Raw genomic sequence first — 18,044 nt, 5'->3', positions numbered from 1 at the left:
ACAGATTAGACTTTGGCATGCTGCAGTCATGGCTTTTCACTCTGCAGAGTGCATGGCATGGCTTGTTAACTACTGCAGATACTGGAACTGTGAAATCAAATGGCCTTGAGTCAAGACTGGTGGGGCAGGAAGAATTAAATTAACTTTCTGTGCCAGCAGAGTTCCTTGCATCTTGAGGAAGAGCTTTGCTGAGGGAGGTCAGTGAGATTTTTCCCTGCTGTCCTTTTCTTTCCCCTACGTTTTTGTTCTTTTTTATTCCACCTCCACTGTCATGCTTTTAATTCTGACTGGGAGCTGCTAAACAGAAGAACTGAAAGCCAAACTTACTGGAGCAGCTTTAAGAACGAATTTATCTCCTGGTCGGGAGTGCTCATCCCCCACTCCTCTCTTTTTCCTTCCTTGGCTCTGACGGAATGAGAACTCTCTGGCTTTTCCAGGCCTGGGTGGCTTTCTGGGATCTTTTGTGAAAAAGGAAATTGTAGTGAGTTTGTTCAATCAGTCTCTTTGTGGACTTCTGAACACCAGAGCATCCTGCAGGGACTAAAAAAGTAAAGTGAAATAAATTCTGGGGTGATTCTGTCTGGAGGACTGAATAGATGCTATCTTTTGGTAACTTCAGGTTTTTTTCCAAATGAAGATGTCTGTGATGGGTGTGAGGAGCTTGAAAGTAAGTTTTAATAGGATGAATAGGATTTGATGGATAAGAAGAAAAGTATAAGAAGAAAAGTACTGCTCTCATCCCTAATCTGATAGCTGTTCAAAGACTCAGGCAGAATACACACTTGATATCTAAATTTTCTGAAGAGCACTTGGATGTCTTTTCTCCTACTGTGTACTGGATAAGTATTGGATCATATGAAAATAAGTTGTTTTAGCTAATTGTGTGTATTCCTTTTTGGGATTAAACCCATACTTTAGTTAATGACAAGTTATTTTCAGTTTTTCAGTTTCTGCTAAACAGCATACAACAAAAAAAAGGTGAAATAATGACTGAAATGAAAAAGGAACATTTTTACTTGGACAACTTCATGCAGTCAGGAATTTTCTCTATGTTAAAGTAGGAAATTTTCATCTACGTCTATTCTGCTGCCTGATCATTTTAGCAGTATTGGTTTCCTGTGGTTCAGCAAGTCAGTGGTGAATTTTCCTTAAGAAAAATCATGAACAGCTTCAGTAGCAAAGTACATTATTTTAACAATCTCTATCAGTAGTTTTTTTAGTGTTAATGATAGTATTTATAAAACTGAGAAGGTTCATAAGTTGTTCTGAAAAAGATGGAACTTGAAAAAATATTTACAATTCTTTTCTCTCTTTTTTTTTTTTTTTTTTTTTGGTACCGGGACTGAAAGGATAATTGTAAATACCCTGATGAATTTACAGGGCCTCTTGTCACTGAGTGTGGACAGTTGTCTACTTAGTTTAACTTAATGGTACTGATGTGCCTTTGAGGCAGTCTGGTAGAATCCTCCTAGAGTCTGTCCAAAGTTAACACATTTGGTGACTGGCAACAAGTATGGTTTTTACTGTAAAGAGGCATATGCTTAGCAAGATGACACATCTGAATATTGCAATGTAAATGTCCTCACTTTTTTACTTTTTTTTTTTTCCCTGTAGCGCTCTCCCCCTCCATCTAAGCAGTAGGCTTTAAGCTTGAAGGCAGTTAACAGGAGATATATTTTAATTTTAAATTCTTTGCCAAGGTGTCCGAGGCAGATAAAGCAGGAAACCCAGTAAGTCTTCTGCAGGGACCACTGAATGCTTGCACCTCACTTATCCAGTGTTGTTTTGGGCACACTGGAGGGGAGGTTATCTCCACTTGGATAAAAGCCAGATTTTCTCAGGCTAGAAGCTTCTTGCTACCTGATGGAGATAGTAATTGGTCCTCTGAACAAATGTCTGCTGAGACAGGCAGCAGAGCCCATAAGAACTTGTGATGGGAGGTGCTCATGGCCCTCATTAAAGCTTGTCCTGTTATCAGGAGCTAGATCAGATAAGGAAAACTTATGCAAATCGGTTTTTTTTAAGCATGTTAGGGTGGTTTTTTCGGTTTTTTGATATTTTTTTTTTCTGGGAGTCATAAACCCTGCCAAAGTAAGCTTTCATTCTTCTTTTAAAAGTATGTAGGATGCGTTAAATATGCTTCAAAGCAGCTTGCACTGTGAGTGTTTCTAGCATAGAAATACTTTTCTTTGAAACTGTGGATCTTGTCACAAGTCCAAGATGACTTTTAGTCTTCTTCAGACTTGCTTCTGTACCTGCTTTATATTTAAAACAGGCTAGCCTGTAAGGTACTCCTATCCCTTCCCAGAAAGAAACATTCTGTTCCCAGAAACTTGGTGCTGTGGAGCGCGGTAGTATTGTGACAGGTGAGTAATAGAGAATCAGGGATGCAATATGTCCTCAGTTGCACTCTGGCTAGCTTCAATGGGTGTTTTGCATGAGAAAACTAAGAAGGATTTGGCTCGTGCTGTAATAAATCCCACTCAATCCTATTGAAACCCTGCATAGCATCCAGTGATAAAATGCTTACTGGTTCTGTCCCTTGATTTCTGCGTGCAAAATCTTTCTTAAATTACTTTTTATGGGTGACCCACACCTGTAGCCAGACAGGTAAATGTGAACTAATCTGGTACTGATGTATTTTTTCAATAGCTGATTATCGTGGGAGCTGTAGAAAAATTAAACCTATGAGGATTTTATGTTTGACTAAATAAAGTGACCTTATAGTTATTTTTCTTCCCTTAAAGGTAACATGTGCAGGTACTCTGTTGTGGGAAATCACTTTGTAAATGTCAGCTCTCATGAGCTGACTCATAAAAATGGGATCTCATGGCTTTTCTCAAACAGGTGGTTAATCCAGTGTTTTACTGCACTCCAGGAATGTCTCTCTGTAAGTTTACCTGTTCCATGTGTGAAGCAGTCTCATTTTATAGGTCTCTCAAAAATATCAGGTGACCATACCATAAATGAAGGGAAGACGCACTTCTACTAATCTCTTCGGCTTTGTTTCCCTCAGATTGACAGATTCATTCCTAGAAGACTCTGTTTGAACCCTGCTGTCCCCCAAATCACAGTATTTTCACTGCAGAGCAGTGAAGAGAATCCATCTCTTCAACCATTGCATTGATTGCATGCTTTGAGGACAAGCTTCGAATTTGTCCTTGGCAAAGATGAACGAGGTCTCTCCTTGTTTTCTCTTCATCTGTAAATCTCTAACCATACTGACTGATGGCTAATGAAGTGTACAGAAAGTGCTAGAGGTTGAGATGCTTTGCCTGTGACTCAGCATTATTTTCTCTGCTTTTCAACAAATACTGCTAATAATTGTCAGATTTTATTAGACTTGGCTTTTTTGTTTTCTATTTCATGCTATATATTATGCTAATTTAGAAAATGAAATAAGAAAAAGTGTTATTTTATTCTTGCATGCATTGGTGACAAAAAAACCCCCATTTACTACAGAGTTACCAGAATCCAGTCCTCAGCTATAATGCAGATAGATGCTTGCAGATAGTTCTCCCTGGTTTTAAAGGACTGAAAAAAACTAATGAAGAAATAAAAGGTTAATGAATATTTTTGCATGCCTCACCATTCATTGATTGTTCTGAGTTATGCCTGAACTTTCCCAGAATACTCTTAAAGCTTTTTTGGTTTTTGATTTTGTGATGTGTGTTGGTAGATTGTTGACAAATGTGTCATTCAGAGCAGCTGAGTTGAAGTAGGTGTTTATTGAAATTGCTTGATGCTTTCATTCTTCTAAACTGCCACTGACCCTACCTGTTTGGGGTTTGAGCAGAAAATAGCTACTTTTAAAAAAACCTTCCAGGCTGAGGAACTCTTTAAATGGGCATACTGCAATGAAACCCATCCTATACTAGAAAATACCAAATGTCCAATAAAAATATTGGCAACACAAACACAAATACTGTTCATGAGATAGAGCTTGAAGTGAAAATAAACCTACTGAATGTGTCTAATCAGCCTGTAAGTTAGGTGGTGAATTGATGAGACCAGTTGTTTGTATTGATATTTCCAAAGCATTTGAAATGGTTGTTCAGAACAGCTAATTAAGATGGCAAATAAATAAAGGCATCCACTCCAGAGTGTTGAGAATGATTAACCCTGCAAAAAAACAGAGACTTACTGCAGTTATGTAAAAAGAACCTTTTAGTTTTGGTGTTAATTGAAGCGAAACTGAAATAGTTACTTCAGAAGGTTCTTTTAACCAAATGGATCTTTAATACAGATTTCTTTACTCTTTTCAGTGAAAGAACAGAAAATGAAGCTCTAACAAGGTAAGAATTTTTTTTATTCCACTTTAGTAAGATATTCAAGTTAATTTGAGATAATTTTAACAAATATACTCAGCATTTTAGGCTAGATCCTGGACCAGTAGGTTTCACATTTCACTAGTAGATCCCAGTTTGTGTCAGTGTGTCGAAGCACAAAAAAGGAAGAGAATGAGTCTAACAATATTTAACTTTTTTGTGGTTGTTGTTATTGAAGCACTATTTGGTCTTTAATCAAAATAAGATGCCTTCATAGATTTGGAAACTTCTTTTTGTGTGTGAGGAATTTACGGGTAATTATTTGTCAGCAGATGATATAGTTTTCACTACACAGTCAATGAAAATCTTTGTTTTCTTCCAGTTTGAAAATGAAACATTAGAGAATGTGCTGATAAAATAAGTAGCTTGGTCACAGATTTTTGGTTTTTGAGGTGTGGTGGTGGGAGTTTACGAATTATGTAGTTCAATAAATAAAGGAGGGGTGAACTCTTCTAGGAGTGAATATTTCCCCTTATATATAACATAGTTCAGCTGCATTCTGTAAATGGACTCTCAGTCATCTGCTAGATGAGCAAAAGGCAGAAGAATGTCTTTCCATATACTAATGAACTGTATTGGATGTTAAAAAAGTGATTTTATCTTTCCATTTCTTCCATTGCTAGTGAGGATGCTGACATTCATGTGGTGTGTCACCTAGAAAATGAAGCATCGCTGTCGAATAACAAAACCAGGTGTACAATAGCAAGTTGTTCTGACAGGCAGCTGAAGTATGAACCTGTTCAGAGCATTACAAAAATACATAATTACTTTTCTGTCACAATTAATATTTCAATTATAATAATCATTCTCAGGATTCCAAGGAAGGGAAGTATTGTTGACTATTGGGTTTTTTTCCTCCTGTATTTGCCTGGTTTGGTTTTTCGCATCAGTGGTTAAAGTAAAATTTTGCAGAGTTGTTAGCTGGATTTCATACACCTATTTCAAGTCAAATGACTTCCAAATGGAAGTGTGTTCATAAGAAATTTTTTTAAAAGCTGTTAACATCAATAAAAGTTGATATGTCTGCATAAACTGTGTTCCTGGTTTGCAGAGGGGCATTCTTGGAATAGGGAAGAGGGAGGCTCAAAAAAAAAAGGCATTTAAGCTATGCAAAATATAAACTGCTAGAAACCGCAAGTGAGTAGAAATGTGAAGTATTAATGGAAAAAACAGTAGTGTTGTGAAAAAGTAATGAGGTGTCATAACAAATGGTGGTGTTAATAGCAGACTATCTTTGCAATTCTTACTTTGTATTGGTACATGGAGAGTATGTGCATCTATTTGCAGCTACAAAGGTGTGTGCTTATGTAATACATCTCTGAGACAGCAAGATGCTGCTGTTTTTCCCCCAATCAGGGGGAAAAAGAAGGAGAAGGACTGAACACCCTTCTGTAACAGGGCTAATGAAGCTAAGGAACTTTATAATGTGTTGAGAACCACATGGGTAGCGCAGGGATTTAGTAAATGCCAGAAGAAATTCTAATTCTGAGCAGTCTTTGTACACTGATCTCATCAGCATCCATGATCCAGGAAGAACACAAGTCCTCCTTCTGTCTCTTTACCAGGATTCAGCCATACAAGCACCTGGCAAACGTTGCAGAAACGAATTAAACTCACTGTGTCTGTAGGTGATCAGCTAACACAAGGGAGCCTTATGTGGAGCCTCTGAAGGCCACAGTAACACAAATCCCTAAGTAATATGCCTAAGTAATATAGCATGACAGCAGTAGTGGAAATTTACTTATTTTGTTTACCCAAGTCACAGCTGGAAGTATTTTAAGGTATACATTGCTCACTCCTGGATTTCTGCCTTGGCAGTGCCTGCAGAAGTACCAGGTCATTTTTATGTGATTTGACATATGGGCAGTAGAAAACCACCTGCCATCAGCCATCTTTTTATATCTAAGTTAACAGTAGTGGTTAGTAACTACTGATCCAGTTTGAGCTAGAAATTTTCAGTTAGGCTGAAAATGAAGCTATGCAGGTCACAGTGCTGTTCATCCCAAATTTCCAGGTCATACAAATGGGTGCTGCAGAAGCTGGAAAAGCTTGTTAAAGATGTTTGGTGCCTTCCCCTTGCATTTGAATTGACTTTTCTCTTTTAGTCTCTTTAGTCAAAAGCTATCTCTAATACACCACCACAGATGCTGCACAATTGACTCAGGAATCCCTGTTTAGGTTTGCCAAGCAGGCAAACTATTTATCTCAGGTAAGAGAAGTTTGAGGTGTGATGTGGTTAGTATCTAAAAATATCAGTATAGGGAGATGGGATAGGGCTCCAACAGACAAAACCATGGCAAGATAAGGAAGAGGAGTTCACGTTGGAATTACGATACCGTGGGTGTAATTAACCACTGGAAACGCTTAGAAAGGAATGTGGTAGATCACTTGGAGTAATTAAATCAAGATTAGATCTGGTTCTGAAATATCTTCTAGTAGAGTTACAAGTTCTTGTGCTTTGTGAAGAAATTGCTGCATGAGGTATTACAGGCTGTGCCAGGCAGGAAGTCAGACCAGATTACCATAAGAGTTCCTCCAGGCCTTTTAAATCCACATCTCCACCAACAAAGGCTCTTATGTGGTACAGCCTGCCACAGAATTTCCAAAATCTGAGGTGGAGCAGGTCACTCTTGTTTCAGTGGTGAGAAGTTGAAAAGTCTTTGAGCAGATCCTTGCAGAGAGCAGAGATGCTGAGGTGGGTACTCAGCGCCGCTGAGCTTGTGCATTGTGTGCTTCAGCCCTGGGCACCAACACTGAGCCACCTCCTGCTCTGTCTGATCAGCCCATAAATGCATCCTTCTGCCCAATCTTCTGATATTATACCTGATTTATTTAGTGGTTTGCATTTTTTATTGTGTTCAGTGAAATTTAATAATTATTCTATAAAGCTTATTGAATCCCTTCTGTGTTACAAGTAAAGTCCTGAAGGAGTTCAGAATTTTCTTCCGTTGCTCAGTGAGCATAATTCCATTGTCTTTAACACAGGATCTTCTATAACCACTCTTAATATCCCTATGAGCAGAAAGGGCAGGGAACATTATTAGCAGATTATGTAGAATTCCTAGGATAAAAGAATCTGCTTTCCCCAAAACTGAAAAAGTAGTAACTTGTATGTTTGCTCCGGGATGTGCATGGAATAGTGAGAGTGGAGGACACTCATCTTTTAATTCTCTTCAGCTACAGGGAAGTGTATTCTTGTCTTACTGGGTAAGAGGTAGTAGATCCTTTTAATAGAAAAGAGATTAAAATATATCAAAAAGTAATTTTATACCAGAAGAAATACAAAACACAATGGTGAACAAGAATAGCCTTTACAAGAATAGCTTACTTTGATAAGCTCATTAATTTCAACATTCAGAATTAATCAGGAATTACTGTGCAAAGTCTTGCAAATGAAAAAATCCATCAACTTGAGCTCAGAATTATGTCGCCCTAGGTTGCATAGCTTTTGTTAGAGGAATGTCTAGTGTAATTCCACAGCAGCATGACAGGAAGAACAGCTAAGAATTGTCCTGGCTGTATGTGGGGATAAAAACTTACTCAGGAAAGTTTTCATGTAATTCTGGCTCTGTAGAAAGATCTATGAAAAAGCTTTTCTGTAAAATTATCTAGGGTAAATTCAAGAGTGAGCCCAGGCATATTAGAAGATTTTTTTCCCAGAATACCTGATACCCAACCTGACAGCGCGTAGTTTGCACTTGGTACCTGACCTCCCTACTGCTCTCCCTCCCTGGACTCTGTACTTATGGTTTACACATGGCAGCCTAGACCTGAAAAAATACTGGACTAAACAATAGAAAAACTAAAGTAGAGAAGAGAGATACCATTGTGTTTGATAAACCAAAGTAAGGCGGTTGAGGTAAATAAGTTTGTGTCCCTCCATGTGGAGGCAACACCTGCTTTCCTGGACATCCGGGAAAGAGGACAATATGCTGGAAAAAGATAAGGAAAGGTTATTTACCCTTGCTATTAGGTTAGGGATTCATGGCTGTGGTGAAAGGAGAGAAGACTTTGGTTAGTCAGGAATCAAATGTTTGCTTGGTTGCCATGCAATAATAGTTGTGATTTTTTAGCATGAGGGTTTCTTCTGTACTACGTCTCTTGAAAGTATAATACATGCCTATGGATTTTACAAATTCCTGATAGCCGTAATACTGACTGTGGAGAGTATTTAAAAACAAACTTCAGGATGTCTCTTTTTCACATATTTTTTCAACCAGTGAGTCACTCTTAATGGATACTTCAGTTCTGAAAAGGAATGGAGAAGGCAGTGCCATGGAAGAAAATTGCCCTCTCCATTAGTAAGGTATTTGAGACATCATATCGCTGCTATTTCCTTCCATGTGAAAGCTCATAGCTAAGTCATTTAATGTAAAGGAAAACAGTCTTTTCTACCACAGAAGAAGTGCCTCTACTGGACAGCAGCACACAGGCCTGCAAAATTGACTTTGGTTATCACCGAGGGTTTCCTTGGCGTTTCTTTCTGTCCAGGCAATTAATGCTGTAAAAGCATTCCAGATGACAGAAAAGAGCAGTTGTGTTGAGGTCTGGGGAGTTCCTTTGGCACATCTCCAGTGCGCTGCTAGTCCCAAATTCATTGTTTGTATCTAAGAACCACACTTGCTTTAAAAGCTCAGTTTTACTGCATTTGAAAGCTATTCAGTCTTGTTTCCTGCACTTTGTTTACTTAATAACCCCTATAGAGAATCCACAATTTTGCCTGGGTAACTTGGTGCTCTCTTCCAAGAGAGAAATATACTACTGGTTTTTAAATTTTTTAAATCCACATGCTAGCTTGGAGCACAAGTGAGTGTAAAGAAGTACCTGGTGCTTAGCCCTGTGCTCGCAATGTCTGCTCAGATAAGAGTTAAGCGTCCTGTGCTCACTGTTACAGAACTCTCCAAAAATGTAGATTCAGGGAAATTCTGCTGCCGTGAGAGAACGGGAGCATCAGGAATGTTCTCTCCCACTTAATGGAAATGTGGCTTTTGGTGACCAGTGCATTTAAAAAATAGCAGATTGCGTGTATGTGCTCGTTGACAGAGTCCAACTTGAACATCACAGGGATGTTCAGGGCAGCAGATCCTGCTGTGTGCTGCAGCCCTGGGAGACTGGATGAGGCTCTGGTAGCAGCAGGCTGGTACAGCATATGTCTGGCTGCTACCAGAGGGATTTGCAGCTGTACAATTTTTGGGTTTGAGTAACCTTTCGAAAAGTGCATCTGAAAAATTGCCAGGGTGGCCAAACAGATTGATTCCCATCAGCAGGAGAGACAGCTGTTCATTTGACTACATCTGCTTCATTTGACTGTGTGGATCGTCTTACTGGATGGAATGGGCTCCAGAGACCTGCCTGTGGAGAAGAGAAGCAGGTAGGACAACGTGCACTGTGTCAGAAATTCTCTTCATCTTTGACATTACAGAAATGGCCTTGCCTTATGGATGTGGTGGAGGGGTAGGTGGCTTATCTAATTGTTTGACCTTTGCCCATTTGCCCATAGCCCCTCTATTTCAGACCTGAGGAACACTACATCTACAGAACAGATGGGTTAACTACAGAATATTTCAGATGGCTGCACCCTGCTGATAGCACTAGTCAAAGCCTCCCCCCTGCCCCAATATATTACTGTGAAAACATGGATAAAAGATTGGAAAAGTCAGTGTTGGCTGAATAATATTAGTCCTAATCTCTATAAGCAATATGTATTCTCTGCCTTTTTGCTCACTTTAGGGTCAAAAGCCTGTCTAGAAGGTGCTAGAGATCTAGATGGTGTTAGCTAGATTTGCTTCTAGGTCATTCTCATTCAGCACCATCCTCAGAGCAAGCTTTGGTTCTATTGTTTCAGTTTCCCCATCTGTGGCTTTAGTCCAGTTCTCTTTCTTTAATCACATCCTATGTTAAATTGTCCTGCAGCTCTTCTCTTCTCTGAGTTTAAGGTTTCAGTTGCTGTGCAGGAGACCCTGTGAATGATTTTATTTCGTCAACTGAGGTAAAAAGATAGTAACAACATACACTAAGGCACAAAATCTTCTCTAATCTGTTATTTGACAAGTGCATTTAATTATTTAGCATGGCTTGTAAAAGTAATGAAGTCCTTGTAACATGAGATTTAACACTCTCCTATTAATTTTTCCCTAAGAGGTGGGAAAAGACTGCCATCATTTTGTGTGCAAACTGAGAGCATGAAGTTAATGAGATTTGACTGAGAATACGTAAAAGGGGCTGGAACCTTTCAGTGCTTCTTAAGAGTTTTGCTAATAGGTAGTAAATCCAAGCACATCCCACAGTTAGATAAGATTCTGCCTGTGTTGGCAAACCAGAAGGTGCTGTCTGATGCTTTGCCAAAGCAAAACAGAGTTTTCTTGGACCAGCTGTATTTTTTTTTTTTTTGGAATGTTTAGCTTAGTAAAAAGGAAAGCTGTAAGTCACAGTCTTGCTCAAGAGGCATCATTCAAAACAATTTTTTATAGCATGATAGATTTCATGTTGCTACAAAATAAATATTTAATCGGCACTAATAGTTTTGGTTCCCTCAGGCAGGCAGGGAAGTTCTAACTTTTTACTCAAGTAAGTGCAAATGGAATCTAGCAGGAAGTTCAAAGTAAAATGCATGCATATCTTAGAGATTTTTTTTAATGGATTTTAGGTCCAGCCTGCCAGGATTGATGGCTGATTTTGTTCCTGACAGAAAATATTTTATCTCAAAGTTAAAAAGCCCCTATCCCCAAAAATGGAAAAGAACCCAAGGAGAATCTGTGTTTGATTGGTTTGAATTGTGTGGTGAACTAGATCAGTTACAATTACACTGAAAAAAGAAAAAAAAATAAGAAAGGCAGCCTGAAATGTTTTGTTTACAGTCACAAAGCTGCCTCAGCCATGCCAGCCCAACTCTGTGACTTAAGAGTCACTCAGAGTTGGGCTGGCATGGCTGAGTCACTCAGTCCAGTGACTCTGTAGAATTGCTCTTACTGCTTAGTTTCTAATTCCTCGATCTTATGTCATCTACTGGGCTCTTTATTCAGGAGCTTCACTTTGTAGTACATAAGAATATTTGTAGAATATGCAGAATGTGTGTGCAGTGGATATTTCTTACCTTGACAGCTGCTCTGTCAAGCACAGTAGCAGAGTTTGGCCCTTGGATGCCATGAGCCCTCTGTGGGCTCCTGAGAAAGCTCTAGCTCCCATGATCGTCATCAGACAGGAGGATGGGAGACAAGCACTTGGATTTTGTGCTCCTCATGTGGACTAAATGGAGCCCACTTCATTTTTTTTTCAAATGTGAGCCACTGAGTGAGGCTCCTTCTGCTGTTCTCCCTTTCTGCCCAAGAGTCAGTAAGAGCTCTTCCCTGGTACCATGATGGGCAGATCTCTATTTGTAATGGATCAGTCTTGAGACTGTCATCATGCTTGCATTTAAGAAAATCTTTCAGGACGCATCTACTCATTAGTGCTCTCTATCTTTTGATCTGTTAAAACTCATTCCCATCCTTCTAGCCATCAGCATCTTTCATTGTCCTTTCACAAATTAATTTAAAAACCAATCCTCCCTTCTTTGATTTAATAATCACCAAAAAGAACAAAGAGAAGTAAAGGTAAAATAATACAATTTCAGGCAGGAAATTGTGTGTTCTGAACTGAAACTTTAATGCATGTGCACCTCAGAGAAAGGCATCAAGTTTCTCTAATGTTCATCCAGAAATTAGGGAAAGCATTCCCTCCCATGTCTGACTGTCACCAAGGAAAAGTACTGAATTTTTGCTGACTCTGAGGATGTCAGGTTAAAATTGTCACAGTCCTTTAGCTGTAGTAGATATATAATACAGAGAGAGAATACTATTGAGCAGTTTTGACAAGTTTTGACATTTCTGATTTCCTTTATATTAAGATGCTAACCATAGACACTATTAATCTCACCCCCTGACTGGGGCTGATTCAGACAGCCTTAAGTTTTCAGATACAGAGTGGGTTTGTGAAGTGGTAAGACATACAGGATAGTAAAATTTTCAGTGTAGAGCTGCATTAAAATACAGTGACAGTACTAACGCATCAAGATTTCCAGGTAAGTAGCCACAGTGCAGGTGTTCACCAGCTCTGATTTTCTTGAGGTACAGGATGTTGTGCTTTTTCTGGCCTGAAATTCCGTTTCTGAGAACAAATTGACTGGAAAATACTTAGATTTATAGGAGGAGCTCCTGCTTTGCTGGCAGCAAAAGCTAAGTGAAAATGACAGGGAGGGCTCACTTCTTTCTGCAAGTTCTGTCGGCAGTAGGAAAATGGCAGGCTGACCCTGGTGTGTTCCAGCTCTGTGTGGGAGGATTTGATGTATTTTGTTTCCAAAACTTGGTTATAGTTGCAGCTTTCACATATGGAAAGAGGCAGAGGTTAAACACGAGACTGCTGTAAAAATGTACTAACATTCATAATTATGTTAACATTTTATTATTCCTTGCTTCTGTGAAATAAAATAATTAAAGGAACATGAAATAATAACAGAAGAGAAAAAAGTCATTTCTTGTTCTTATAGGATCATAAAATCCTAGAATGGCTTGGGTTGGAAGGGACCTTAGACGTTATCTAGTTTTTCTAGATAACCCCTCTGCCTAAGATAAGGACACCTTCCACTGGGCTGGGTGGCTCAAAGCCCCATCCAAGCTGACCCTGAACACTTCCAGGGTTTGGACACCCACAGCTTCTCTGGGCAACCTCTTCCAGTGCCCCATCACCCTCACAGAAAAGGATCCTAACCAGGTTCCTCAATCCTGGTTCTGATAATGTTGCAGGCCTTGTTTCAGAACCTTTTTAAATTGCCTTCCTTAAAACCTTCCTTAAATTGCCAGTACAGTTGCTCCAACTAATTCTTAAATGGAGTGGAAATTACACAAATAGGAGTTATTTGAAGCTGCAGAATGATTTTACACTCATTCTTATGTAATGAGCTAGAATTGCACAGCTGACCAAAAAACAGTCCTTAATTCAGAATTCCAGCCTGTTTTTCACTTCAGTGGCTTTGTAAAGTTCCCTCTAGTCTTTATGCACCATTTTATGTGGTTTAACTGAAATTCTGAGAAAATAAAGGAAAATTAACCATGGGCATGGAGAAATGTGGAAGGACAGATGAAGTGAGATATTTCACACAGGAATGGGGCGTAGAGAAAGCAGTTCTGTAAGAATGGTTTGATCAAAATGTTTGGGATGGTAAAGTGACATAGAGAAAAAGTTTTATTAATTGAGAAAGAATGCACGACCGGAAAGATGTGATTTATTGGACTGAAAAACTCTTCCTCAACAACAGCAAGTGGCATCATCTCCCAAAGAAAGTGTCAGTCTTATTTGGGAACTGAAAAATTGTTTGAATAAAGACTAGGAAATACCAGTGTAAAACCTGTGCTTCTGTAGGTGAGCACTCTTGAAGCAGAAACCTTTTCTACATCCACATTCTGACTTGCTTGAGAGAGCTCCATGAATCTGATTCATGCTTGGGATAAAACCATAAGGTATGTTTTCTCTGCTCGCTCCCTTTTTCCCCTAAATGTTATTATACTGCAGCTTGGCTCTGTCCAGACAGTCTGGAGCAGACTGTGTTGTAACTTGCTTTAGCCGCCGCTGAATTTAACAGCTTTTGGCTTGGTAAGGAATGCCTTAGGAGAACTCTTGCTCATCTGTTCCCCGAGCCAAAGGAAAACTCCTCCAGTAGCTTTCCCAGTGTTTTCTCTGGCTGGAACACATAGTTACCGATTGCTAGGTGAAGATACACTACCTTTAATCTTATTTTGGGATTTTTGGTTTGTCCAGCTGACGTATTCTAAGATAACCACTTTGACTAAAGCAGTGAAAGAGGACTTTCTTTTCTTTTCCCTGTACTCCATGTAATTAAATTCTTCCACTGGTGGGAAAAACGCTTTTCCTTGATGTAAATGTGTGGCAAATAGTTGATTGCTGAGCCAGTCAGTCACATTTCCCTGCTAAGCGTCCTATTTCCAATATTTTTCATAACAAATTTACTTATCTTTGTTTCCTAGCCCTGTATGGTTTGCTTTCTGATCCTATTGTCATTTAAGCTGTTGCAAGAAATGCATCCATTGGGAAATTGTTAAATAGGATCTCAATAAACATTTGGATTTTATTTAGCAAGTACAAATCACTAGGAGATGTTTGCATATTTATTTGTTGAATTTCAGCTTCCACTTCAGGTTAGATGAGACATAAACAATTATATAGCACCTCTGGCAAAGAATTAGTCTTCAAAGCAAGTCAAAGTAACACTGGGAATTTGGAGGAAGATTCCTGAAGTTTTAGAAAGAACTGTGAAAGGCTTGTGCTTTGTTTTAGCTCCATACATTTTATGTCAAGTATGGAATTAATGTTGTAGACTTTTACTCTGATACATCTTGTTTGTTTTACTCTAATATGTATTTCTGACAAATATTTATGGCAACACTGGTCAGAGTCTGCTCCTTTGCCTGCCTTATTAATGTAAAAATTACCCTAATTTAAAGCCAGCTAAAATATTTCAGGGGTGGTGGTTTGTTTGTTTGTTTGTGTATTTTGTTTGAGGTGGTTTTTTGTTTGTTTGTTTTCTATTTTCCCTGGGTCTAGTGATCAGACTCTCCATTGTACTTTGTAACAGAGACCACAGATAACTGATCTGCCAGAATGGTTTTAATAGGTTTTATGCAAGATCCAGGATCAGGAGGCCAGGTACCACAGCATGCTTTTGTGCCCTAGCAGAGGAAATACCTCTTTGGATGTGTTCTTGGCCTGCTTCATTTTAGAATGTGTAAATTATGGGTGAAAATTAACGTAATTAATTGTAATTAGTATAGTGTTTATAGTGGATACATGTTCCAAAATCTTCAACAACAGTGCAGGAGACTTCATAGTTTCCAGGAACTGTAGATTTACAGTAGCAATTAGATCATTTAGGCCAACCCTGAATACCTTTTGAACTCTGCATTTACTGTCCATTTGCGTCTTTGAAAATCCTCCCACTTATTGACAATTAAATTTGATGCCTTGTTACTTGTGTACATGAAAGCAATTGGCATACTCTTTCTGTCTGTGTCTCAGTGTGCCTTATTTATTTAGTAGCATTGTTGGATTTTAAGTTCTGGAGATAAACCAAAGCGTTAAGGGCACAAGGCTTACCTGCTGTTCCTTGCTTGTCCTTTCTTGCATGCCTAAAGGAAAGACTTGCACTGACAGTGAGATTGATAAGCTTCCCATTCTCAAAACAAAGTGCTATTTTTATTATATAGTAAAAGACTTGAGACAACACTTTGCTTGGTACTCTGTTCCTACACATTCACGTGTTCTTTGAACTCTGTCCTCAATATTTGTCCTATAAAATCTTTGTTGTTTAAAGGGGCAAAAACAATAAAGTGCATTTTAGAATGTGTGATCCCTTAATGTTATTTCAAACTTTGATGAGAATAATCAAGGGTTGGAGTCTGTACTTTGATTAGCAGAAAGATATCCTTGTTAAATCCTTGAACTGTATTTTCTTTTTAGCCACGTGTTTCTGCAATCATTTCCAGTTTGCAGAATATTATGTTCAAAATACTGTGTTCTGTGTGAGGTTCACATAAACTTATTTTTCCTATTTCCCAAGCATGAGGAATCATTTGTTAGTACCTAGCCTTGTCTCAGAAAATTAAGATTACTCAATCTGCATTTGTGATCTATGACACGAAATTCTTCCCACTACTTCTTTCATTTTCTTCCACCTCGGGAGGCATCCATTTTTCTTAAAGTTTTAGAAGAACATCATGTACAAGAATCCAAGAATCCCTGCCCTACATGTGACTACTCTTTCTCTTTTTTTTCTTGTTATTTCCCTGGTGTTTACAAGACCAATATGTAGTTTTCAGTGGATTAAACTTGTAGCTGAAGAAGATGGGGGAGTTTTTCTGCCTTTGATCACAACTAGAACTTTCCACCCAAGAGAGCTTTGTTCAGGCAGATAACTGCCTTTCAGTCAGTGGCCAGAGGAAGCCAGCATTTAATGAAAATTTAGAGTCTGGATGCATTTCATCTGGGCTATTTATTTTTCCTTGAAGGCAGAGATGAGGAAGGATGTGCAGTGATGCAGCACTGAATGAAGGATAGCAGAGGAGACACCAAGACTTGATGCAGGAACAGAAGGAGATTTACTTTCTTCAGTGTTACCTGATAGAATCTATTTTTATCTAGAAATGTCACCTGACAGAAGTCAGGAGAGAGAATATCCAAGTAGTTTAGATGCAGCTAGAGGCAGGGAGCTAAAGCCACGAGGGAATAGAAGAGGCAGTTGAGGTGATCTGAATGCACAGCTGTACATAAAAATAGTAGTTGGAAGGAAGAGGTCTTTGAGGGAGCTGACCACGGACTGCATGTGGCTATAATCACAGGATAGAAGCTGGCACTCATTGGTTGTGGAGAAATCAAGTGAAAGACTGATGTGTTATGATGGGGAACTCAGGAGAAAAAGTGAGAAACAGATGACTGGAAGAAGAAGTGGCACCAGGAGAAAAGGAAGATAAGATGGAAATAAGTAGAGATTTGAGGCTGAGAAGGAAGAAGGATGTAATTAGAGAAATGAGGACAGCAAATAGTTGGGCAACATCAGGGAAAAAAAGGAAAAAAAAACCCCAAACCCCATGAAAATCTGGGTTTCCTTGTGGCATGAGAAAGACACAAGTGTATGAGTCTGAAGACATTTTCTTTAGGTGGAAAGGCACATCTGTCAGCAGAGTTTATCTGGGGGAAGAGCAGTGGTTTGTTTTCCAAGAGTAAACAAACACTATGGGAAGATAAAACTAAAAAACAGTCCTGGAGTAGAAACTTGAGACAAAGATGTCAGAATCCCTTTTGGAACAAAACAAAGATTAGTATATCTAGACAGAGAAAAGTCTCCTAAAATCTGTGGCTGGTGTGGTTTTAGTAGAATTACCTTGGTCTCTGGGAAGGAAGGTGGGTGAATGACAAGCTAATGAAGATGTACCAAGAGGCATGAAGACCTCAGGGTCATGCAGGCATGAAAAGGTCTTCATGCAATGGGCATGTCTGTACTAGTAAATTAAATGGAGTCTAGAAGCAGTCCCTGGCCCTGGAAATTAAATGCATCTACTGTTGACTGTCCCTGGCCTAGTTTTGGTGTACACTTACGGGAACTCACCTGAACTATTCCCAGGTAAGGTTTGAAAGTTATCTTGGGATTCTTCCCAGTAAGCAGTTAAAAGCAACCTCCCTGTTCTGGAGGGTGCTAGACTTTATTAGCATGGCACCTTTCTGTGCCAGTTGGCCTCAGCATTCTTGGATATGTTTATTTTGCTTGTAGAAATAGAGCTGCAAATGGCTCAGTAGATGCAATCCCTTAGAAACTTAGGACATCACAGTCTTTGATGCAAGCTGTGACAGGTACTGAATATGATTTCTTCTTTAAAATGTTGCTGAACTGATGTCGATGTGCTCTCAGATTTTGTTTTCATGGAGCACAGGGATGTTGTAGAAGAGTTGGTTATACAAAGTAAGTTTGTATGAAGCATACATTTACTTATTACCATTTAAATTTTAGACAAGTATAAGCAAACATAGGTCATAAGTAACACTCCATCTCACAGAAGGACAGGCTGTGAAATTAAAGAAACAAGGCCATGAGGTTGGTAGGTAATTCAGTTGGCTGGACTAAAAAGCCCAAACATTTAAAAGTAGCAAAAACATTTTTAAAAGTTCCTGGAA

The 18,044-nt window shown here is 38.9% G+C and overlaps 1 protein-coding gene across 7 annotated transcripts in view; it reads left to right on the top strand.

Annotated features, from left to right (window-relative positions):
* The window catches only part of THRB (thyroid hormone receptor beta), a 169,084-nt gene that overhangs the window by 38,521 nt on the left and 112,519 nt on the right, over positions 1–18,044 (top strand). For 4 of the 7 annotated variants that reach the window (XM_058021050.1, XM_058021059.1, XM_058021066.1 and 1 more), the window contains exon 2: positions 4,266–4,295. The gene's annotated coding sequence lies outside the window, so the exon portion shown is untranslated. Of the gene's footprint in view, positions 1–3,121; positions 3,180–4,265; positions 4,296–9,678; positions 9,700–18,044 lie in introns of those variants that run through there. The other 3 variants (XM_058021074.1, XM_058021091.1, XM_058021125.1) reach the window with 3 other exon arrangements.

This window comes from Melospiza georgiana, chromosome 1 (assembly GCF_028018845.1).
Source record: "Melospiza georgiana isolate bMelGeo1 chromosome 1, bMelGeo1.pri, whole genome shotgun sequence".
NCBI classification, from domain to species: domain Eukaryota; kingdom Metazoa; phylum Chordata; class Aves; order Passeriformes; family Passerellidae; genus Melospiza; species Melospiza georgiana.
Note: the sequence above shows the minus strand (reverse complement) of the source record. Positions and strands in the feature narration are given on the sequence as shown.